This window comes from Dysidea avara, chromosome 5 (assembly GCF_963678975.1).
Source record: "Dysidea avara chromosome 5, odDysAvar1.4, whole genome shotgun sequence".
Classification (NCBI taxonomy): domain Eukaryota; kingdom Metazoa; phylum Porifera; class Demospongiae; order Dictyoceratida; family Dysideidae; genus Dysidea; species Dysidea avara.
In genome coordinates this window covers 8768739-8793909 of record NC_089276.1, presented here as the reverse complement: position 1 = coordinate 8793909, position 25171 = coordinate 8768739, and the positions used below count along the sequence as shown (strand labels likewise).

At 39.0% G+C, this 25171-nt stretch overlaps 3 long non-coding RNA genes across 6 annotated transcripts; 2 read left to right on the top strand and 1 right to left on the bottom strand.

Annotated features, from left to right (window-relative positions):
* Positions 1-21: 21 nt before the first annotated feature.
* On the bottom strand, positions 22-1534 carry LOC136255647 (uncharacterized). Of its 2 annotated transcripts, XR_010701026.1 has the most exons (5): positions 1254-1531; positions 1009-1156; positions 715-756; positions 547-611; positions 22-461 (listed from the first exon to the last, which is right to left on the bottom strand). It is a non-coding gene; the product is annotated as an uncharacterized lncRNA (long non-coding RNA). The 2 variants fall into 2 exon arrangements; XR_010701025.1 differs by having other exon boundaries at positions 547-756; positions 1254-1534.
* Positions 1535-4529: 2995 nt separating this feature from the next.
* On the top strand, positions 4530-14727 carry LOC136255645 (uncharacterized). The gene is made up of 6 exons (XR_010701023.1): positions 4530-4606; positions 9499-9654; positions 9734-9930; positions 13104-13240; positions 13338-13535; positions 14515-14727. It is a non-coding gene; the product is annotated as an uncharacterized lncRNA (long non-coding RNA).
* Positions 14728-14916: 189 nt separating this feature from the next.
* Positions 14917-20393, top strand: LOC136255640 (uncharacterized). Of its 3 annotated transcripts, XR_010701012.1 has the most exons (6): positions 14917-15055; positions 15113-15243; positions 15303-15405; positions 15455-15609; positions 17186-17284; positions 17491-17616. It is a non-coding gene; the product is annotated as an uncharacterized lncRNA (long non-coding RNA). The 3 variants fall into 3 exon arrangements; XR_010701013.1 differs by lacking the exons at positions 17186-17284; positions 17491-17616 and adding an exon at positions 20215-20393; XR_010701014.1 differs by lacking the exon at positions 17186-17284 and having other exon boundaries at positions 17491-17606.
* Positions 20394-25171: the final 4778 nt, after the last annotated feature.

Below are 25171 nucleotides of genomic sequence, written 5' to 3'. Positions count from 1 at the left end.
AAATTTCAAACATTGGTCACAATACCACTGCTGGATGACTCCACTATTATTGGAATTTTAAAGATATACAAGATTACACCAATTACGCATGTATAATACTGCAGATAAACTAGATTCAGTGAAAAAAGTAACATACATGTACAAGATTCTTACAGTTGCGCTTTAAGCTGCATGGTTATAGCAATAAAACATAAAAGTCCATCACGAAACATTGTTTTGTTATTGTTCACTAAGCTGTGAAAAATATCTTCAAAGCTTGGCAATTGTTCAGTAAATGTTGTCTCCATCCTAGTAGTCACCAAATCCTCCCATTCTGCCAATGGATCTTGTCCAAACTCACTGAACAGTACCTCCATTTTCTTCATATTGTCTGCCAGCTTCGTTGGCTGCTGGGACCACGGAGTTGTCAATAGGTTTTGTCTGATTGTTTTGAGCCATCAGCATGTTTGGAATACCCCTGCCTGTACAAAAAGAAATGATGATATAACTTATAAGATTTAGTGACAGTTATGCATAAACACTGTGCATTAATTTTTTTTGATATACCTTGGATCCGATGCTCATTCCAGGCAGCCACAAACTTTTTCATCCCTACTTGGCTAACTTGGATGCTATACCAGGAGACACAAAATTTGACATCGTCATGATGATGTTCCAAGTTAAAATTGTGGTTTTCTTGCATTCAATTAGGATGGCCTTAATCGGATAGTTTACCCTTCCATTGACTTCAACCCGGATCCTTTCAACCACATGATTCTATTATACAAAAGTCAACACGTTATCCAATGCTAACAAGTACACTGTATAGCATAATAGTGTGTATGTACTGCTTGTTAATTAAAATTTAATTTTGCATCAATGCTAATATTTTATCCGATCTTTAAAATGTATCAAAGTTATTTATCCTGTATGTGTATCCAATTGAAATATCTACTTTAGCTAGTTGCTGACATTGTTAATTTTACTATCAGAAGGTTAAGGTTATTTCATCACGTCACAAAATCTCACCTGGGTTGAGGATGTTTGCAAATGAGGTGGTGCAGAAGGGTTTCTTCTATATTCTGCCAGCTGTTCCTGCATGTACAGCATTAGATACCACTACTTCCCCTGATCAACCCTGAGTTGATCCCACAATCCATAGTGGCAGATGATCTGTCTAAACAATAATAAACAGACACTTGTACATATACATGAGATGGTAGTATGTACAGTACATATAGCACGTATTATACTTGCAGTGCATAACGTAATACCTGTATATACACTGTCTCGTAAACAGTGTAGTTGTTTTGATTGGCATAGTAGTAAATGCCACAATTTTACAGCTAAATCCTTCAACTGCACATATGTGCATTGCTCTGAACATCACGTTCTTCTCGTTTTGGTCGATGTGCAGTTTCTGACCAAAACAATCTGCCTGGTAGGTTCCAGGGTTTGTCATCCGAGCAACAGAGTGTAGGCAGGCTTGAGAGTACAGAGGCGAAACAAGCTTCAGAGACTCCCCTACTCTCTTCTCTCCAGCTTTGAGTCCTTCGGATGCCAATACCCTAGTCAATGTTCAACGTCCATACACTGGACCCACCTGGTTTTCAAATGTTAGACAAATCTGATAATACTAACAATGAAATAAACTAAACAATGTAATATTATTTGTTGTATTTTTTTCATGTTAAGATAGTATAATATCACTTTATCACTTATCCAATCCAATTGCATATTACTGTATATACTAGCTAACTACCTGTTGAGCAACCTTGCCATGTGTAAAGGCTCATGATGTTTTAAAAATTAAATTCAACTAATTCCAGTACTACATATCGCTGGGTTTGCACACTATGATATATTTAAATGTATAACACATTTATATGTATTAATGTCAATGAATGTCAAAAGATAAATTGACACAATGGAAAGAGCTAACTCACCTCACTGACAGCAGCGGTTACAATCCTATCTAATTCAGTTTTTGTGAGCCTGCTTGTCTTTTGTATGTCTCTTTCACGACAAAATCTACAGAATGAAATAACTAGCTGACTGTATACGTATATATAAACTAATGCATTATGTCATCTTATGATCTATACATTAATCCAATCATTAAGTGAAGTGACAATGAGATTCATGGTCGGAAGAATTTAAAGCTGTTGTCAGTCCCAATATGGCTACCTACATTTTTCAATCTGACTCTTTTTTAGTCTTTTAATAGATTGTCTTTATAGAATCTACATTACTCTCGCCATCATGTACTCACTTGCAAACCTTGCCAGTTGATAATGATAATGTGATGTGCATGACTGTTTTGTTACATGTATAATCTTTGTAACTATGTAAATGTTTGTAGCTAACCAGCACTGGGTGCTTCCATGTACAGTAATAATAAATAAATATCAGGGGTGGATATAGGATTTTTCCAAATGGGGGGGGGGGGGGGGGGGGGGGGGGGAACTGGTTACAGACATAACAACACATGCACAGGTGACTGAGAAATAATTTTTGTGATGCTGAATGGTTATTATGCAGATATTAAGAGATCATGTTCATCAATGCATAGTCATATGGTCATGACAACTTTGGAAATTAGGCTCTCTAAAGTGAATTTGAGAGTGGTTTCAGCATGATTTTTTTTAAATAGAGCAATATCATAACTATATGTGCTATAACTTATGACCTCTAATATTAAAAGCATCACATGCTTTGTGTCAAAAACGATGTATAATTATACAGAATCTAGGGCTATAAGGGGCAACTACAAGTTGATAAAGCAAAGGTGGGGCATAACCCTTTAGCCTCTCCCTCCCCTTGGATCCGCCGCCCCTGAATAGAGTATAACTGACTGTTCAATTAGAGTATCTCGATCTTCAAAGAAAATGGAGTGAAGGGGGCTCGTTTTCACTCTTTAGATCCCTCTCTTAGAGATAAACAATGGTTTTATGGTGTTACAATATCACTTTGCACTGCTGTAAGCTGGTGCAAGCTTCCCGACTCGAATACTGACTTTAGCTAAAGCAGCCTACTTTGTGGTCGCATGCAGTCTGAGGTCACACATACTTTTTATTTTTCTCATGTAATGATGGTTTTTTTCTCAAATCGACTGTGATTGTAACCAGGGGCGGATCCAGGAGCTGGCAAGGGGAGGGGCACAAACAGTCTAAGTTGTAGGTGGTTGGGGAGAGCCAGATTCTCTTGTTAGTTGCTGCATTTTAAGCAGCAAATAATCACCTCTTAGTAGTGTCTCACAGTTGATTTTTGCCATTCTGGCCTTTTAGGATGGTTGTGAACTCTTAGCTTTTTAAAAGGCTCTGAATATCTTTTTAATAGCAATACGATAATTTAATTCTAGAGGCGCTTAGTACGCACGAAGGTGCTGGGTGGACATTTTACAGCTAGTTTGACTGGTTTGCTTTGGTTTCAGGTGAATTTGTAATTTATGTTAGTAAAATGTGCACATTTTCATGAGTTAATAAACTGATCTTGGTCTGACTAGTAGCTATTTTAATCAGACGCATGGCTCCTCCACAAGGTGGGGGGGGGGGGGGGGGGGCATTTGCCCCAAATGCCCCATGCTGGATCCGCCATTGGTAACTATAAGCTTTATTAGCCGATCAGAACACCAGCACTAGTTGCTGGCATGCCATATAGCGGGCAGTGGAGCCATATAGCTAGCATGCTTAGCTAGCTACTGATTTAGTCATGCCATACCGTATATTGACTAGCTAATGCAGTAATAAATGAAAAAGAACACTGCTGCAAACTGATCCAAAGAGGAAACGCTCAGTCCTCTCTTGCCAGGAAACCTGTGCTGTAAGTGAAGACTAAGTCCTAAGAGCTAAGTGAAGACTAAGTCTTTTGTGGGTCCATCTCTCCTTTTTTATTTTCTCCCTTATAAATGCTTCCATTTCGTCTAGCAAGCATTTCCCAGACATTATTGCAAGCTTATTACTATTATGAACTGTAGATCTTGCATGGTGTAGATAACTTATATATACTAGATAAGTGGTTAGATACCTACTTAACCCTTAAACCCTCACAATCCAAAAAACTGGATTTACACTTAATAAATACGCATGCTTTGCACAAAGCACTGTAACTTTCGGAACGTCCATTCTATGGTTATGCAATTTATGTCATTCTACTCGTGATGTAGCAAGGGTCGAAATGATACCTAGAGTTTTACCCGCTAACGCTAAATGGTGAAGTCAAAACCAGCCGTGAAAATAACTTTTCTGTAAGAAAACACGCAAAACCTTTACATACCTTTATAAAATGGTCGATAACTCGATGGTAGCTGATCCTATCGCTTTGCAACAGCAACTCTTTGTGAATTTCTGCATCAGGCCATATATGTTATGTTATGCTATGATCAATTTTGTCAAAAGACCGGGTTGTACAAAAGGACAGGCCTGTAGGCGTACTTCCCACAAAAAGCACATACACACCAGAAATTACAAAAACAATGATATAAGCAAATACACCTATAAACAAAACTACTACAAGAACAAAAATGAATACTAAGACTCACGTGAGTAAACCCACAATCGAAATTAAACACGTGGCAAAAATTTTGGAACCACGGAGATGTGACTTGTCGTTCACCGCTTCATATCAAGTAAGCCACTGTAGTTATAGTGTTCATTTAACCTTCTCCAAGTAGCCCAGTAAACACACTTTTAATCTATGTGTATTTGTAGGCTGTAAGAATTAAGTTACCCCACCTAGTGTCACCATGTATGCCCATATTGTGTAAACACGCATTTCCGAAAAGTGTTCTGCGGGTTTAAGGGTTTTAATTGTGGTAACAACTGAATTCATACTAGTAACTAATGTGTCAATTTCTTGCCTACCTTTATATGGGCTAGTTAAACGTTATTGGTAGCAATATAAGATAGCACAAAGTGCTGTACAGCCTTAATACTGAAATAAATGAAATATAAATAAATGCAACCTTCCCTTCAGTGCTATTCATAAATGTGACTGGGCCTGCAAAAATAGGGCATGTGGGCACATAAAAATTACCTACTTTTTCAAACTTTGATGTGTGATAACTTCGTATTCTATTATTGTTTGGCCATGAAATGTTCAGCACTTATTAAGCATTTAGTTGGCTTTACAATATTAGTTACAGAATGAAACTATTTTATCCCACTACTGAGATATGGGAAGTTATGTGGTGTGGTGTAGTTTGTGCCCACGTACCCTATTATCGCAGGCCCAGTCACATTTAATGTTAAAAACATTAGCTAGCTAGCTAACAAAAGCAACTTGGTAGTGGGCTTAAAAATCGAAGAGGGTACAAGGAGTGCCCACTTCTTCAGCCATGTCCTTAAAGTTATATTAACAATATCAAGATACTGTATTAGAACAATCTAAACTGTCATAAAACAGTCATCTCTTACCATCATGCAATTAGCTTATATCCCCTTTATCACCCTAAATGTTCCCATTACATGCATGGTAAACAAAGTTGTGAGTATTTCTTATCCAAAAGATATATAAGCATATGCATAATATTATGTCAAAACTGTTCAGAATACATCACCAACCAAATGCAATAAGATGCTATAGTTATGCATAAGAATTACTGAACATAAAAATTTAGAGTTATAAGGGGTTGGGGTTTGTCTGGGGTTGTCCCTGAATCTGCTTAGTACTTAAGCTAGGCATGCAAACTTGATCATTTTTTTCATCCACAAAATATGGAATTTGGATGCTGGCGGGGGGTCAATTTTTGTTATTCATTTTGAAAGAAAATGCTCCAAACCACAACAATAACAATCTATCTGTAACTGTAAATTAAAGGTTAACTAATGCCTTCTTAAAAGTGATATTCACACTATACTCTTTTACTGAGCTGCTAGGTACATTTCTTGTGCTGTAAAGTGAAAGCCCACATCTGAGCACGATACATGGACACAAGACTAATATCAGCATTTGAGGAGGCCAGGTAAAAGTGATGTGCATGGGTCAGGATGAGAAAATAATTAAACAAGTTTGCCCTGCATTACGCTATAAATTCAAAGCCATAACTCCACCCATATTATTAGACTCATCAAGTGATGATATACTCTCATTATTGGTGATAAACCTTGAATCCAACATGGGTCTACAGATTACAAACAAAAAAAGAAAATAAATTAAACATTATTTTTCTTAATTAGTCATCATCATTCACCTTCTCTTTTTCTTTGTGTAAATTTTTTTAACACATTGTCCATCAGTGATGATCTATGTTAACATCATTATGAAATGGTTGTATATCTACAGCGAAAGATAGACAGCACATAAAACTTTCATCTGTCTTTCAGTTAGCCACCGCAGAATCTGACTGACCTCAAATATGCAGTTACACATATAAACACACAAAATCATCATCACTACTCGTATGAAATGATTCCCTAGTGCTGTTTACTTCTTGTGTGTGTGTGTGCATGCAGAATAAGCCAATCTTATGCTAGGTAGAGAAAAAAACCTTAACCACATGTAAAGTCTGTAATGTGAAAGCTATAACCTTTGAGACTGTACCAGTCTTAACAGGTTCATTAGCAACTGTACTGCGGCCCCATCATGCTTGCTTCACACACTATGATAGTACATCTCTATGTCTAATGGCCATGCAATTTACAAGCAATTAGAGTGTATTTATACTTGTATTGTACTCGTAGGCTATGATCTACATGTCAGTTGAAAAAGTGCCCCAACATCATTTAAATCCCCCCTTCCTCCTGCCCATAATTTTGAAAGACCTGTTTTGCCTCCCCTGAAATTATTTTCTAGAAACATTCCTGCCATAGTTGTTTTGATAATTGATGGCTAATTGATTTATAAATTAATTGAAACTAAGAGCCCTAGTCAATACCAATGTATTGGAACAGATTGGTATCGGCAATACAAAGCTGTCGATACCACCAGAGGACACTCATCTCATGTACTGTATCTTCAACCATCCCTGACTACGTTTCCAGTAGGGAATGAGTTGGCTGGGCTAACAAAGTAGCAAATAATTATGTGTTTAACCTGCTACATTGGCTTCGTGTGTATTCTAATAAATTAGAACTCATGAATTCTTTGTGAAAATGCCAGTGCAGCTATTCCTCAGAAAGAAGCAAGTTTTATGGAGTTTGCAGTAATATACAATCTAATCCAAAACAGCCAAGCTGTAAAAAAAGTGTGCGGCCCTCAGAAAGGCTATGGTGAAAAAAGATGTGAAATCCAAGGTGGCGGCCAAGAAATGGCTGTGATGGTAGGTTAATGGTAAAAATTTTAATAACGACAATTCAGGTGAATTTTTGTGCCGCTTCACAAAATTTACCTAAATTGTCATTATTAAAATTATTACCATTAACCTACCATCACAGCCATTTCTTGGCCGCCACCTTGGATTTCACATCTTTTTTCACCATAGCCTTTCTGAGGGCCGCACACTTTTTTTACAGCTTGGCTGTTTTGGATTAGATTTCATTTCTTTTTGTATTTGTATACCCCAAAGCTGGCCTATGGCCAGCTTTGGGACTTTTTTAACCTATGTTTTTTTCTTTACTACAGGAAGAAGAAAAGATGAAGTAGATGTACTTTAAATATTTTATCAGTAAATGTACAAATTATATATACTGTATAATACATATATGACCAGATTTGCGAAAAGGGGTCTTCCACACACATCCAATTTGCCAACTTTGACAATTGATAACTTCAGATTGGAAAGAGCTGTTGCCTTGATGTTTGGGCAGTGGTGAGCACCACTATAGCTGAATACATGGTTAAATTTTCAGGTTAATATGTTACTTGAACACTGAGTTATGGTCTCCACCGTTTACGGAATTGGATGTGTGTGGAAGACCCCTTTTCGCAAATCCGGTCACATATATTGATTACAGAAATCTCCATGGTGGTTTCTTTGTAACTGAACACTCTACAAGGTGACTTCTTCTAATTGCTCTCTCTACAGGGTGAATTATTTGTAGCTGAACGATCTACAAGGTAACTTCTTCTAGCTGATCTCTCTACAGGGTGATGTGTTTGTAGCTGAATTTTGTATAGGTGAATTGTTTGCAGCTGAGCTCTTTACAGAATGGTTTCTTTGTAGCTGAACTCTCTAAAAGGTAACTTCTTCTAACTGATCTTTCTACAGGGCAATTTGTTTCTGGCAGAATTTTCTATACATGTTTGCTTCACACACTATGTCTAATGGCCATGCAGTTTTACAAGCAATTAGAGTGTATTTATACTTGTTTTGTACTCGTAAGCTATGATCTACATGTCAGTTGAAAAAGTGCCCCAACATCATTTAAATCCCCCCCCCCCTTCCTCCTGGCCATAATTTTGAAAGACCTGTTTTGCCTCCCCTGAAATTATTTTCTAGAAACATTCCTGCCAATAGTTGTTTTGATAATTGATGGCTAATTAATTTATAAATTAATTGAAACTAAGAGCCCTAGTCAATACCAATGTATTGGAACAGATTGGTATCGGCAATACAAAGCTTTTGATACCACCAGAGGACACTCATCTCATGTACTGTATCTTCAACCATCCCTGACTACGTTTCCAGTAGGGAATGAGTTGGCTGGGCTAACAAAGTAGCAAATAATTATGTGTTTAACCTGCTACATTGGCTTCGTGTGTATTCTAATAAATTAGAACTCATGAATTCTTTGTAAAAATGCCAGTGCAGCTATTCCTCAGAAAGAAGCAAGTTTTATGGAGTTTGCAGTAATATACAATGTGTAAAGGCAAAGCACAGATGTTAATTTGTAGGAGTCTGACTTTTAAATGGTGATATAGGCTTAGTGTTTATTCGAGGATTAGTTTGTTTTGGGGTTGACTCAATCTGGAGTTATCCTCCCTTTCTGTGTAAAGATGAGATCTTAATTCAAGTGATCACAAAGTTAAGTTCACAGCCAGTATAATTTTTTGAGATCAAGTTGAGCAACTTGCTGGCAATCATGTCATTGTATTAAGTACTGATTGCTTCCTGTTAGGGGGTTATCCTGCCTAACAACCCTAGATTTAATGCTGTCTAGGCTTCAGTGCTTAATATTAGTGTCGGTGTTGGCAAATTATTTGCTAAAAATATTGATATCGGAAGTATCGGTAAAGGTGGTATTGGTACATCTCTAATTTTAATAAACAAGAAAGTTAGTAAAAGTCTCGTATGGCTTCTTAAACTGAACAAACAATTTTGTTCTCAAACTAGGACTGCCACAAACCATATTAGGAATGCAAACAATGTCCTTCAATCATGTGCAAGGGACTGACCTATACATGTTTGTGGTTAGTTGCCATTTAAGAAGGCTTATCATACTTATGCTAATCTACAGTGATGAACAAACTAGGTACATTAATCTTTGGAATTGAGTTACATGAAGGCCAGCATGCATTGCAGTGCTCTGATCGATATCACTTTCTGCCCCCATAGCAAGTGTATACTAACAGACTACCTGTGATTTTTCACCTTCACATCGATTCATTGATCTTGTAATCATTTCACTATTTTGGTGACAGGTCCAGCACAGGTCAGACATTGGCTTCCCTATGATGATATGAGGCAGACGTGTCTTCCAGTATCTGCAAAATGTTGATAGACCGACTGATAACATGCCACTGACTATACACGATTCATCATAAAGGGTGTTCTGGAGTTAGAAAATTTAAAATAAAGTAAGTCATCAACTCTACAGTGTTACCTTTTTGCTTATGCTTGATGGCAATATCTTAATATCGTCCCGCTTGTATCCAGGAATCCGTGCAGGAAGAAGGATGCCATTTTCTTCAGGGTGATCGCTGATAAAACGGACTATATGCTGGAAGACCTCATATGGAGTGACATTGGGTGGTAACTTCCCAGTACATGAATGCTCAAGCCATCAAATATCGGTGATGTAATGATTTTTAATGCCAGCAGTCTCTCCTGCTGATCCCGTGAAGGAATCTAAGGTTTGCTGGCACACTTTACGGCCATTATGCATGTATGTTGTGTGTGCTCTTTGTCTTTCTTCAACTGTGTGTCCACCATCTGTGATGTGCTCTCTGTTGTTGGTCAATGCCATCATAGCTCCAGTAAGTGCCATGTCAAGGTCCTTGTGACTCAAAAGATCAGCTTGGGCACGATGTGATATATAATAGCGCAGAGTAAAGAAGTTGCTAGAAGTGGATCACTTTTTTCAGTGATCCCTTCTTGTTTTGTTGCTTTTTCAAGCAATCCCTATCAGTGGCGTAGCCAGGAAAAAATTTTACCGACCCAAAGTTTATACGTTGACCAAATTGAGGGTCTGCTTCTGACTCAACTGATTCACAAATACTTTTCAAGTATGGGTGGTACAGCATTTGCAGGTTGACTATCTGGTTGGATGGAGGAAACTGTTTCAGAAGACTCTGAACGTTTTTCTACATGTCATAAGTGATGCTCCAGCATAGTTAATGCTATAGTATACCATGCTTCAATCATAAGAGTAGTTTAATTACATGCAACACAACTTACTCTGGAGATATTTTGAACAGTCAGGCCATCCATGAACTGTAATGGAGGTCGTAGTCATGCACACTACTTTTTATTGATCTGATGTGATGTTTAAGTCAGAGATAATTCTTGTGATGTTCAACTACATGTGTTAAGCATGTCGAGCTAGGGAGTCTGGGGGAATGCTCCCCCTCAAGGAAATTTTACTTTGAAATGGAATGTGGAGCAAGCTTTTTTTTTTATTGTGACAGCTAATGCATAATCAATTATCTCAATGTAATGCCATGCAGTTAAAAAGTAATGTAAAGACTATAGACATAAATGTAAATGATCAAGCAGTGTAATGGGAATAGTGGCTATAATCTGTATTGAATGCTCTATTAGAGTATATTACGATGACTGCTCTATTAGAGTATCTCGATCTTTTACAAATTCAAACCACACAAAATAAAATGTATGGCTGTAGTACTTATCAGGGCTGGAGCCTATGGTACCTTGATGGTGCTGGACCACTTTTCAGCTACTGGGGTACAGCAATTCTGTCTAGTAACGTTTGAGTAGAAAATCCGGAGTGCCAAAACTCAGGCCTGCTCAGCCTGCTGTTAAGCATTTTTACCAAGGCAGCTACTTTGGTTGCCTCAATGGTAGCTACGCCACAGCCTATTTACCTTTTTAAAATACCATATTTTTAATTTATCTAGTATAATGTGTATGTCAACTCCCTCTTTGTACATGCACAAGCACACACAAATACTCACGCATACAGCTTCTACACACACACACACTGTATACACCCAACACAAAGTGTTACAGCTAGCAGCATCGTTTGTTCATCTTCAGGAAGGATTGTCCTTGACCTATTGAGAATACATTGCTATCAACTAAGGGATTAAGAGAAATTGTAAGTCTTTTGAAGACACTTTAAGGAACATGTTCGTGCTACAATATCCTATGCATGCTTATGCACACAACCATTACACATGCATGCAAACATGTGTCCTTGAAAGTAAGTAATGTTGGAAACACTTTCTTACATAAATCATATACACTAGCCTTTAGCTGAATGTCATGAACCACAATAGTGGGTTCATAATAGGTATCGTGGAAATTTTCAAAGATACTTAGATACTTATATGTGACTGAATTTGAGAAAACCGTCGATCTATGCACAAGAATAGATTGTGAGATACACGGTTTTAAAGATTTTAATCGAGTATAGCTCGGGAAGGACAAAAGTTACGAGTTTGAAATTTTCACCGTGAATGCAGCCACCTATCACTACTGGACAATGATCCATGCTATTACCATGAAATTCCCATGATCCTATGAATTACGCATGAAAGCTGCAGTTGGTTTTTTTTCCATGGGTAATGAAATACCCATGAAATGCTGGAGTAAAATAATGTACCCACGAACAACCCATGAACGAGTGAGTTTTCATGGGTTTGTATACCATGAAAATCTGTGAATCACAGCCATGAACAACCTGTTGAAAACCTATGAATAATATTCATTGGCTTTCCACAGGTTTTTCATAGGTGAGATTTCACAGGCTTTTCATGGGTTGTGCATACATACAAACCCATGAAAACTCACTTGTTCATGGGTTGTTCGTGGGTACATTATTTTGCTCCGTGCATTTCATAGGTATTTCATTACCCGTGAAAAATACCAAGTACAACTTCCATGGGTATTTCATGAGGATCATGGTATTTCCATGGTAACAGCATGGATTTATTGTCCAGTAGTGTATGCTATTTAACACACTTTAGTCAGCAGTAGGCTAGTTATTGACATAACCATGATTTTGAGGAACCTTTTTCACCACGGTATCTATATTACACGTACATTACCTAGGGTGGTGTGGCGGCGGTGGGAGGGCAATTGATATATGAAGAGAAAATGGCTGAGCGGGTTATACGGAGTGTCCAGCCTTATTATAGGGCCACCATTTCCACCAGCACTGCTCATTGCCACCAGCACCGTTCAAAGTGAAGGAAATACACTTAGAAAATGTCTGGACAGCTTCTCAAGACAGTCCACGTCTGTAGCTTCGTGCTCCAGCTGCCCAGTGCCATTCCAAGGTGCCAGTGTGCTCCCAGTAGCTCACACACGCCCGTACAAATCCACTCGAGAAAGCAGCCTTGGCAAAGTATTGGCTTGGCTGTGGTGCAAAAGTGTAGTGTATTGATGTGGCTATCCATTTATGGTGAAAAGTCAACTTCAAGGTTGTGTGCGTAGATCGAAGTTTTTGTAAAATTTCGTCACATACACTTATAAAGATACTTAGATGTTGAGATACTTAAATTTTATGTTGGAGTGTTTTGGACTACAGTGGAACCTGTCTTAACTACCACCTCTATGGTAAGACCACCTCTCTAAAATGGTCAACTTTAGATTTACCTACTGAAGAAGGTATAAACTAATTCACCCATCTAAAGCATGATAATAGCCTAAGCGACCAGGACAATGATGAAGGTGTTGGTTGGGTGACAATGTCATAGATAGTTTGACTTTGTTTCGCTTTGATTTTTGGTGAATTTACAACTCAATATTTTTTTTAATAGTTCCCATGAAGCTTTAGCTTTAAAATTTCTTGTATGTATGTATGTACTTGTATGTATGTTTGTTAGTTTTTTAAATTTTATAGGGTTTACTTGGTGAAGTTGGAGAGAGTGGCATAGACCCTGGCCCTAATGTATGTCTCCAGTAAGTCATTAATCCTGTTTTAGTCATACTCAGGGTGAGGATGGCAACCTTGAACCAACTGGTGCTACTGGAGCACAAGTGAGTCATCTTTTATTGTTTGTATAGTGTGTGTCATGTTGCCTTTGTTTCTGATTCTTCATTAAGAGCAAAATTATTTGTAATTTCACACCATGAGGGAAGCCCATGATCATTTGGTTGGAAATGATATAAGAATTGTTTATGAAACAATTCACGGCAGGGAACTGAGGGCTCCCAGGCCCAGCTGGCTTGCCTGGAGGGAAGGGAGCATCAGGACTCACTGGAACTGCCGGCTACCCCTCTGGAACCTGGTGATGATAGAGATGACGTTGAAGATGGAGACCAAGGAGAACTTGTGAGTGTCCGGTTTTTTATTGGTGTATGTTACATCATGGAGACTTAGCTTACATACATTGCTTTATTATTGTGCGTGTGTTGTGTGTGTATGTGTGTGTGTTTGTGTGTGTTTGTATGTTTGTGTGTGTGTGTGTTTTGAAGTGTTCACTCAGTCATTTGTGTATACCATTCGTACCTGTGTATATGCACACGTACATATGTAAATACACACTTAATAATAAATAAATAAACCCCACTCTTAATAAACCCCTCTGTGGTGGTTAACATGCCAGTTACAGTTGTGAATGTTGAATGTGCTGTACATGTATATAGTGGTTTTACAAAATTTAGTTATTTCTGTGTAACCAGACCCTAGTCTGGGTTTTGGTAGCATACAATAGAATTAAATCTGCACTCTTTTCCCCGTGCTGCAAGAGGTATGATACATTTCCAATAGACAGGTTGTGATATCACCCTGTAGGAATGTGAATTTTGATCAGTTTTCATTCTTCTGCACTTTTCCAGTCAATACCTCAGTCCCATTGTGTTATACGTCCCACCATGCTTGTTTCACACACTATGACGGTACATCTCTATGTCTATGGCCATGTATTTTACAAGCAAATAATATTCATAGGCTGTGATCTACATGTCAATTGAAAAAGTGCCCCAACGTCTTTTAAGTTCTGCCCCTCCTCCTGCCTTGAAAGACCTGTTTTGCCTCATCTGAAATTATTTTCTAGAAACATTCCTGCCAATAGTTGTTTTGATAATTGATTAAAAATTGAACAATCACTCATTCAATCATGTTTTGACAAGATTTTAAAAATTCTGGCACAAAAAGGCAGATTGGTCCAAACCGTAAGAATCCCCCTGGTCATGCCATTGATCATGTGATCATTTTTAAAGCAGGTCTTATTTATATTTGTAGTTGTTACTTGACGCCATGCCCTTGATCATGTGATCATTTTTAAAGCAAGTCTTATTTATATTTGTAGTTGCTACTTGATGCTTTATACACAAGGTAGATGATCAACTATCACGCGCCATTGTTGGTTGAGGGCAAACAAGATCTTTGGCATAATCTGGACAAATTTCGCGGATCTTCTGAAATAGGTAGTATTGACAATCTGTACTTAATCCATCTGGTACAACCTGAGATGGCAGACAATGGGGTGAGGGATGCCACAACGAATCCTTCACCAACACAATTTGGCCAGAGTTGGAGCTCTTCACAAATACTGTGCCAGGTGAGGTAGCTTTAATATGAAAATGCTGCATTTGGGTAATCCCTTTTAAAGCAATTTTCTTTGTGTGCTCCTCAAAGAACTCACTCCATTTGTAGGTTGGAACAAAGTAATCCCCTTCAAGAGTGCCTACTAGTTGTGGAACATTGATCACATTGGCAATGTCATCCAGACTGCCAACCTTTGTGCGGCGAAAGGTCTGCTTTGCAAGTCAAGTCCAAAGCACCAATCAGATGCGAACTTTGTATGACCCACTGGTAGGAATGATATTTTTATCTCCCGATGTAAGCCAGTGAGTACACGCCACATTAGGTATCCCATCATGTATCTGTTTTTATTTTGTCCACAGCAATTATCTGCGTGCAAGTGGACCGATGTCTCCCCTAATCCATGGTTGGCAAAAAAGTGATGATTGAATTAGCACCTTTTCCAACGTTGAATGATTCATCTATCAAATATGTCACCAGCACAGTATGGGAGGTATTGGTTTGCTTTTGAAAACAGCTACAGTGCTTACTTGCCGTGGTATAACCTCGCAGCATACACCGAAGATGGCACATTTGCGTGGCGTAAGGAAGTACACAGGTCCTGGCTGGAAAGGGTCGCTTGGATAATGCACCTATTGGAAACGAACATGTGTATGTAAGTTACAGTGAACATTTTTACCTGCTGCGCCATGTCAAAGCTGTAGTGCCTTTTCACTTCTGTACTCAGTTGGAGGGTTCCGTCTACTTCAAACTGGTCTTTCAAGTTTTGTCGAGTTGTCTTGGATATGGTCCGATATGCAGTCCTCTCCTCACTGATGATTTTAAGATGGTCCCTAGCCAAGCGTATCACCTGAAGAAGGTACAAAAATACAGTGATGTCTAAATCCAGTGTATAACATACTGTACGATGGATGTGGTTCAATGTCATCTCTTGTTTTTTTTGTTTTTGTTTTTTAATTCTGGTCTTCAGAATGGAACAAAATATGTTATTTTCATTGTCTATAGACTTTGTACCATACACACAATCCATTGTATAGTGTGTTATATAACCAGTAAATTTATGCAGGGTAAATCTCTCTAATCTGACACTTCTAACCCAAGATATTTCTGATAGCTAGCTAGACCTGTAGGATTTTACATCCTTTATAGTTAAGTGTCAGATTGTAGATTGCCAGAATATGAAAATACCCTCTCTTTTTCGTGGTCTGATCGGTTGGTGACCTTCATAATAGCAGTACTATTTTGCTGGCATGTCCAGCATAAGTCACTGCATGGCTTGCTGATGATAACGTGCGGGAGCAAGTCCTGCCAATATTTGCAAAATGTCCTGTAGGCCACAGGACCTAAACCCAAGGCAGCAGCACTTTCAGTTAAACAGCATTCCTTGTATCGCCGCCATATTTTCTATACAATAATACAAAGAATGTTTTAACTTCTGCAATGTTTCACAAGTAATAATACTTAATTCATAATACTTATAATGAATTCTTGATAAAAGGCTTTTCATACATAGTCCATTGGCTTTAGAGAAGTTGCTGAGAAATAAGCTAAGTTGTATATAAGTACATAAGCAGCTACATTATTGCATTTTTTTGTGGGAGAACAAAAGCCCTACCACATATTGTCTTTTCCATGCAGTACAAAGTAGCTATATACTGTAAACTTGGGCAAATGTTATCACTGGAATGACAGTGGTTGCCTCCCATGTCATAATTAATATAGTATAAAATAGGGATTGACAACAGTGACGTCACTACGGACAATCCTTGTCACGGGTTAGACTTGTCGTTAAGGGTTGACCAGTTTACAAACTATGACCTTCATACAAATCTTCAACCATTGTGGAGTTAGTTAATACCAAAAAAAATTGTACCTTGTCTTTGTCCTGAGTAATAGCACCACACAATTATTGGTGCCATGCCTGGGCAACCAAGGTGATGAAGTTCAGAGACAAACTGGTAGTGCACTGCTGTGATTTGATTGCACTCTCCCAATGAAACATTGAAAAAAAGTAAATTCACAGAGATACCAAGTCAAGTTAGTAAGATATGACCACTCAAAGTCTGAACATGTAATGAGTATTGTTGGTACATAAAACTATTAGTTCGTATGGAATGACATCACTGTTGTGAATCCTGCCCATACTATATCTGTGTTAGAATGCTGTGGCTAACTTTTTGTATTAACAGCTGCTTGTTGTGGGTTAATTAGATTCATGAGGAAGGAGACAAACTTAACTTATGGCTAGCATCACTAGTAGCATTCTCTGACGCACTATACAGTGAAATTTGTCATAGCGGCTACCTGTTTATAAAGGCCATTACAGCTAAATAAAATTCACTAATGGAGAATTTATACATAAACTGCCTGTTTAAAATATTGGTCTGAAGGTGACCACTTATATGAGTATGTTTTGCTTACCTTATTGCTTTTAGATGATGGTAGCAGCTTTATGTCATCCATCTTGTACCCGGGAATTCAGCACGTAACAGAATGGCATTCTGTTCTGAATAGTTCTGTATGAACTTTACCAGGTTGGTGATGTGCTTAAAAGAAAGTGCATTGTGTGGGGTAACTTTGCTGTTTCCATGAGTCCGGGGACATAGACCATTATTGAGGTAACTCTTCTTAATGGCTGGAACCCTGTGTTTCCCCACACTATGCAGAAAGTTGTATGTTTTTCTGCACAACTGTTGTCCACTGTGCATGTAGGCAATACATGTTTTCTGTCTTTTTGCAGGTTTGTGGCGGCCTTCTACCACTGGTGGTATTGGCTTAAAGTCCTCAGAATCTATGGTGGTGGATGTGCAGCTTAGTGGAAGGCGTTATCATGGATTGAACAAGTGCCTATTTTTAAGTGTACAGAATAAATTTTGCTGTAAATTATTATAAAAATACTTTGATTGTGCCTATGATCAATATTATGTATTCGAAAAAATAGCTAAGATTTTGTTAAGGTAACATTGTTGGTAGCTCGGATGGGAGCTAGTGAAATTTAGTAAGCTTAAGGGTATATAAAACTTTAGCATCTTTCAAGATCATCTACCATCTTTTCAGATCGTGGGGCAACCCCTTCCCACATGCATGGCACTTGCTCTGCCAAGTCATGATCAGTGAGATCAAGGGCTTTGCCAGGATTTTTTAATACGCTGACTGCTCTATTAGGGTATATCGATCTTGCATCAAATTTCTGAAATCTACCTAAAATTACCACTGAAGTCTTCACTCAGCATTATATCAAGTAAACTAGATAACATACAGTTCATTAAAATTTATTGCAAGCTTTGAATGCCTTATCAGTTTACTAAAATTTTATGAGGCAGCTGCGTGCACTGACATAACCTAGACCTAGTCAAAGGCTGTCCAGCCCCATGTATGAAAGTGAATAGAGGGGGAGAGGTATTCACGATGTGTTCCTTGGGATTAGCTAAAGCCGGGTAGTATCGCAATGCTGTATAGAAACCTTATAGCTAGCCACTCAGAATATTGTAATGGTGTATGCGTATAATGGCTTCAATTAATGCTGGGTGGCCACAACATCCAAGCAGACCAGACATGGTTAAGCTTAAAAGCTCAAATTTGGAAATTGGATTTGGCGAAATCCAATTTTCAAAACTTCACTGAAAAGAATAAGACTTTAGCTCGTTGCGCGCTGTGTGAGCAAAGCACTAAAGTTTAATGCTTTTATGTAGTAATAATTGGATGATGGAAAGATCCCCTTATCCAGGAGAACCTGCATCAAAAGTCTGTGGGCAACCTGTGCCCACAGCCAGAAATGTACAGCTATACATTAATTATAATTAACTACATTACAATTACTTATTGCTTAACTATGTAGAGTAACTATGTATTTATTACTAATTTGCAGTTCAGTGTCATTAAAGAGGGAGAAAATTGGTGGAGATTGGTTGTCTTGAGCATCGGTGGCATGGACATAAGTAATGAAATGAACAGGATCAATCAGAGTTAAAGTTAACTGTAAAATGGTCCCATAGATGTTTTGTTAGCTTTTGTTTGATGACATGAGGTGGTAAAGATAAGTTTATAACAGGTAGATGATTCCAAATTCTTACAATTCGATTGAAATAGAAATGATGATGAGAGGTGGATAATGTCCTAGGATGGCGTAGTTTTAAGTGACTTCCAGATCTAGTGTTGTTGGTGTTAAAAGAGATAAAAATTTTGATGTCAAAGTTGTCTGTTGGTGTATTCAAGGATTTGATCAGAGACATTAATTCAGTCGGTTCATAGATGTACATTAACGGTAATAAATTTAGTTGTTGTAGCCTTGATTTATAAGGTGAGATGTAGTCATTAAGTATGAATTTAGTAGCTCTACGCTGCACACGTTCCAAGGTAGTTATATCTATTATTAGTTGAGGTCTCCATATTTGTGAGCAATACATTATTTGTGATCTAACCAAGGAAATGTAGAGTTGCTTTTTAGCTTCTATACAATTGACCCTAAATGTACGTCTGATCAAGCCTAGAATCTGATATGCTTTAGTAGTCAGATAGTTTTATAGTGGCCTGTCCAATTGAGATTGTAGGAGAAAATGATACCAAGATCCTTGTGTTGTAAGAGTTGCTTTATAGGGTTTCCATTACATGGATGCATGCAGGATGCGTGCATTTCCCCGCCATCATGATTCTTAAATCAGAGCTGAAAGGCAATCAGCAGTTGGCGTGTTAAATCGCACGCGAAGAGCTTATTCCTAAGGTAATTGGAATTAGTTTAAATCCAAATGCCAAATTCCTTTGTACACCTTTTAAGAAATGATAGCTAGTATATAGGATGCAGGGATCTTTCCGCCATCCAAATACTATATCTATGCAAAGCATAAAACTTTAGCGCTTGGCGCGCGCAGCGCGCAGCGCGCCAAGCGCTAAAGTTTTATGCTTTGCATAGATATAGTATTTGGAAGTTGGAATTAATGAATTCCAATTTCCAAAGTTTCAATTTAAAGTGCTTCCAACCTTTAATAATATGGTGACAGTGGTTGCAGTGGCTTATAGGTGATAATTGAAGCCATTGAATATAGACATTACTGTAAGATTTACTCTCTACGATATGGTTTCCTTGTGGCTAATGCTTTAAGGAAGCATGCTAAATGTATTATCTACATTATATATCTATATTATACAGGTAGCCCTTGCTAAAGATCGAACTACCCTAATAGAACAGTCGGTATATTCGTAAATGACCAGTCACTGAGTTTAATGATTTAACTATAACTTGCATGATCTAATTGCAGAAGTGGTCACTAAATGAGGTCTCAGTGTACTGTGTGTGGGGTAACTTTGCTGTTTCCATGAGTCCGGGGACATAGACCATTATTGAGGTAACTCTTCTTAATGGCTGGAACCCTGTGTTTCCCCACACTATGCAGAAAGTTGTATGTTTTTCTGCACAACTGTTGTCCACTGTGCATGTAGGCAATACATGTTTTCTGTCTTTTTGCAGGTTTGTGGCAGCCTTCTACCACTGGTGGTATTGGCTTAAAGTCCTCAGAATCTATGGTGGTGGATGTGCAGCTTAGTGGAAGGCGTTATCATGGATTGAACAAGCGCCTATTTTTAAGTGTACAGAATAAATTTTGCTGTAAATTATTATAAAAATACTTTGATTGTGCCTATGATCAATATTATGTATTCGAAAAATAGCTAAGATTTTGTTAAGGTAACATTGTTGGTAGCTCGGATGGGAGCCAGTGAAATTTAGTAAGCTTAAAGGTATATGAAACTTTAACATCTTTCCAGATCATCTTCCATCTTTTCAGATCGTGAATCATGCGGGGGCAACCCCTTCCCACATGCATGGAACTTGCTCTGCCAAGTCAGTGATATCAAGGGCTTTGCCAGGATTTTTTAATACGCTGACTGCTCTATTAGGGTATATCGATCTTGCATGTCAAATTTCTGAAACCTACCTAGAATTACCACAGAAGTCTTCACTCAGCATTGTATCAAGTAAACTAGATAACATACAGTTCATTAAAATTTATTGCAAGCTTTGAATGCCTTATCAACCAAAATTTTAGTGAGGCAGCTGCCTCACAAGCCGTCCCGGGCTATAGAAGGGAAGCCTCGTGCACTGACATAACCTAGACCTAGTCAAAGGCTGTCCAGCCCCATGTATGAAAGTGAGTAGAGGGGGAGAGGCATTCACGATGTGTTCCTTGGGATTAGCTAAAGGTAGTATCGCAATGCTGTATAGAAACCTTATAGCCACTCAGAGCAGTGTAATGGTGTATGCGTATAATGGCTTCAATTAATGGAGCAATTAACGCTGGGTGGCCACAAAAGCCAAGCAAACCAGACATGGTTAAGCTTAAAAGTTCAAATTTGGAAATTGGATTTGGCGAAATCCAACTTCCTAAACTATAAACAATGAGACTTTAGCTCGTTGCGCGCTGTGTGAGCAAAGCGCTAAAGTTTAATGCTTTTATGTAGTAATAATTGGATGATGGAAAGATCCCCTTATCGGGGATCTTTCCATCATCCAATTATTACTACATAAAAGCATTAAACTTTAGTGCTTTGCTCACACAGCGCGCAACGAGCTAAAGTCTTATTCTTTTGAAGTTTTGAAAATTGGATTTTGCCAAATTCAATTTCCAAATTAATTTTGAGCTTTTAAGTTTAACCATGTCTGGTTTGCTTGGCTTTTGTGGCCACCCAGCGTTAATTGCTCCATTAATTGAAGCCATTATACACATACACCATTACAATATTCTGAGTGGCTAGCTATAAGGTTTCTATACAGCATTGCGATACTACCCGGCTTTAGCTAATCCCAAGGAACACATCGTGAATACCTCTCCCCCTCTATTCACTTTCATTTTTTTTTTTTAAAGAAAGAAGAACCGGCCCAAGTTGGCACTCCCATCCACCACACTCTACTCTACGCTAAGATGTTCTATAAAATGGGTTTAGCCTTTTCCTACACCTACAGAGCTACTGAAACAGAACCTACAGAACACAGAATAGAAAAAAAAAGGAAATGGGGCTTAAACGGCCCCAAGACGCCCCTCCCCCAGTGCAAGGTCAACTGATGCTGGAACATGACCCTTAAAGGGATGACCAGAGGAGGAGTGAGAACCCCTTATGCACATGATGGCAGAGTGCAATAAGGAGAAGCCAAGACGGCAGCGAAGCCAGCTCATCACCCTACAGTACGGTGATTTCCACTTACAGGATAGGAGGAAGGCCAGGCGTTTGTAAGCCACAAGGGTGGAGGCACCCATGCCTCCAGAAGTTGAAAAAACAAGAGGACTAAAATTACCATGTTCCACCTCTCACACTCTCTCCTCATACTGACGGCGCTTCGAAGTTTCATGCTGGCGATAGGGATTACAATGGTTTGAAGGGGCATAAGGGTTAAATATTCTAACATCAAAAAAAGTAGGTTCAAACCGAGAACCCCAGAATCCAGAAGCCTTGATGTCCAAGTGAGCACCGACATCTTGGTTAGCTGTACGTAGGGAGAGAGATTCACCACTCAAGGGCTGAAGGGGAGGTTCAGTAGATACATCATGACAAACCTCTGACATTAATTCTGCAGTCAAATCTCGGATGTCATTGTGGCGGATGGTAGGGAAGGCTCCATTCGGACAGCTGAGAGCATGTTCAATGTTGTTGGATCTGCCACAGACACAGCTGACAGGAAGATTCTTAGGAGACCAACCATAATGGAGAGCTAACGCATCACAAAAGCCACCTTTGTGCAGAGCAAATCCATGACATTCCAAAGGCAAAGTGGAAAGCCAGGAGGATGCACCTTTCTCACCAGCAAGTTTCAGGGACAGTTGGAGATTGTTGGACAAAGTCGAGAAAAACTCTGAAAATCTTTGAGAGAGATTCTGACGTTTGATGGATAGAGCTTCTTGTTTAAGAGCACGCTGTTGTTGTAGGATGGAGGAATCAAAGCAAGAAAGCTGATTCAGGATGGCAGATGCTAGGGGGGATGTAACAGATGTGGAAAACTGATAGTTGTCTTGGGAAGATTTACAAGGGTCAAATACACCAAGGCCCCCTTGACGGATTGGCAAAGCAAACATAGCCCGTTCAGAGTCATTAGGGGCATGGAGACATAACTTTGGCAGCAAGTGCAGACGAATAGCCTCCTCAAGGGGAGCGAGTTGAGAGGACAAATCACACACAGCAGGCCCGTAGCCAGGGATTTTGAAAGAGGGGTTCTTTTTGACCAAAAGTGGACCTTTAGTAAAGGTCCAAATATTGTGACTGTTCTATTAGAGTGGTTGACTGCTCTATTAGAGTATCTCGATCTTGCATTGCATTTAATCCATGCAATGAATGAGTTACTCGAAGCGCTTAATTTAGTTTCTTATTAGTGGTATCTAGTAAACTGTAGCTAATGGACTTTTGCTCCTGAAAATTTGGACTTGTATACCAAAAATTGTGGACCTTTTTTCCAAGAAGGCGGTTCTTCCGAACCCCCCGAACCCCCCCTGGCTACGGGCCTGCACAGTCCTAGTTAAAAAGGTCCAACGAGATGACAGGCCGTGAATCATAGCGGAATATGCAGCATGTGGCTGACTGGAGGCAAAATTGGAAAGCTGAATAATGTCATTCCGCCATTGACATACCCTTTCCTGAAGAAAGATGGATTTAAATTCAGGGGAATCAAGAGGAGCTCCCAAGTAGGGACGACCTTCAGTTGTAATGCGCAGGGAAGTACCAGCAAATAAAGTGCAGGCAGTGTCATAGTAATCTTCTTTAACGACCAACCAGGACTTGGAAGCATTCACGTAATAACCATAACCAGGACCCAAACCAGACAACTGTTTCCACCAGACCAGCAGGTCAGCAAGAGACCCGGCAGCAGCAGCATCATCTGCAAATCATACTTGGGTGGCCAAGCCATCCAACTTTCGTATAAGAGGAACAGTAGAGAGCGCATATACATGGCCATAGCCAAGGGATCACCCTGAGTGGTCCCCTCTTCAGAGAGTAGACATTCACCATCAATAAATAAAGAGGATGCCTCCCTATACACATTGGTAAGAGTAACAGCAAGTGGAGGGCAGATAAAGTGTAAATTGTGTAAAGAAACATGCCGATTTAAGGAATTAAAAGCGTTGGAGGCATCGGCCAAAAGCACAGCCTGGGTGTTAGAAGAATGGAAAAGGCTTTGCATAGCATGGACTGCAGCTTCACAGCCAGCCTCTTGACCAGCACAAAGTTGGAGGTTGCCTGCAGCCTCCAAAATGTCAGTCTTCACCATAAAAAGAATAGCTTTGGATATAATCCGACGACTCGTCTCACCTATACCGATGAGACGAACGCCTGGATTCTTGTCAAGGGCAATAAGGCGGCAAGCCAAGAGGGGTGAAAGGCCATGAGGATTTACGTAAGTGGATGCCATCCGTCTAGCAACAGAGGCAAGGGAATCACACAAATCAGCAGATGCAGACTGGAAGGAAGTACACATACGCCGCCAACCAGCAGCATCAATACCAGAGGGACCAGTATTCACTTTCATACATGGGGCTGGACAGCCTTTGACTAGGTCTAGGTTATGTCAGTGCACGAGGCTTCCCTTGTAGCCATGCATGTCTCCGGGATGGCTTGTGAGGCAGCTGCCTCATAAAATTTTAGTAAACTGATAAGGCATTCAAAGCTTGCAATAAATTTTAATGAACTGTATGTTATCTAGTTTACTTGATACAATGCTGAGTGAAGACTTCAGTGGTAATTCTAGGTAGAAAACAGCCTCCAAAGAAGCCAGGGTGAAAAAAGATGTGAAATCAAAGGTGGCAGCCAAGAAATGGCTGTGATGGTAGGTTAATGGCAAAAATTTTAACAACGACAATTCAGGTGAATTTGTGTTGCCTCCTCCAAGTTTCACTAGGATTCAGCACCAAATTCACCTGAATTGTCGTTATTAAAATTTTTGCCATTAACCTATCATCACAGCCATTTCTTGGCTGCCACCTTTGATTTCACATCTTTTTTCACCCTGGCTTCTTTGGAGGAGGCTGCACCCTTTTTTTTACAGCTTGGCTGTTTTTGATTAGATATCACTTCTTTTTGTAACTTCATACCTAAAGCCAGCCTATAGCCAGCTTTAGGTATTTCTTTTAACTTGTCTTTTTCTTTACCACGGATCTAGAGAGAAGATTATTATGAAGAAGATTTTAATGATTTGTTTAGCTACATATACTTTAGGCAATATTTTTTTTAATTGTGTTGTCTGATCATAAAAATAAGTCACACAGGTTATTAAACTGTTTACAGCTGTATACTCTAAAGGGAAATGTGTATGTAGTCCTACAAGGAGCCCCATAATGTAACTGTACTCTTTGACTACATGGTGAATAGTTTGTAGTTGAACTCACCACATGGTGAATGGTTTGTAGTTGAACTCACCACATGGTGGCTTATTTCTAGTCTACGAA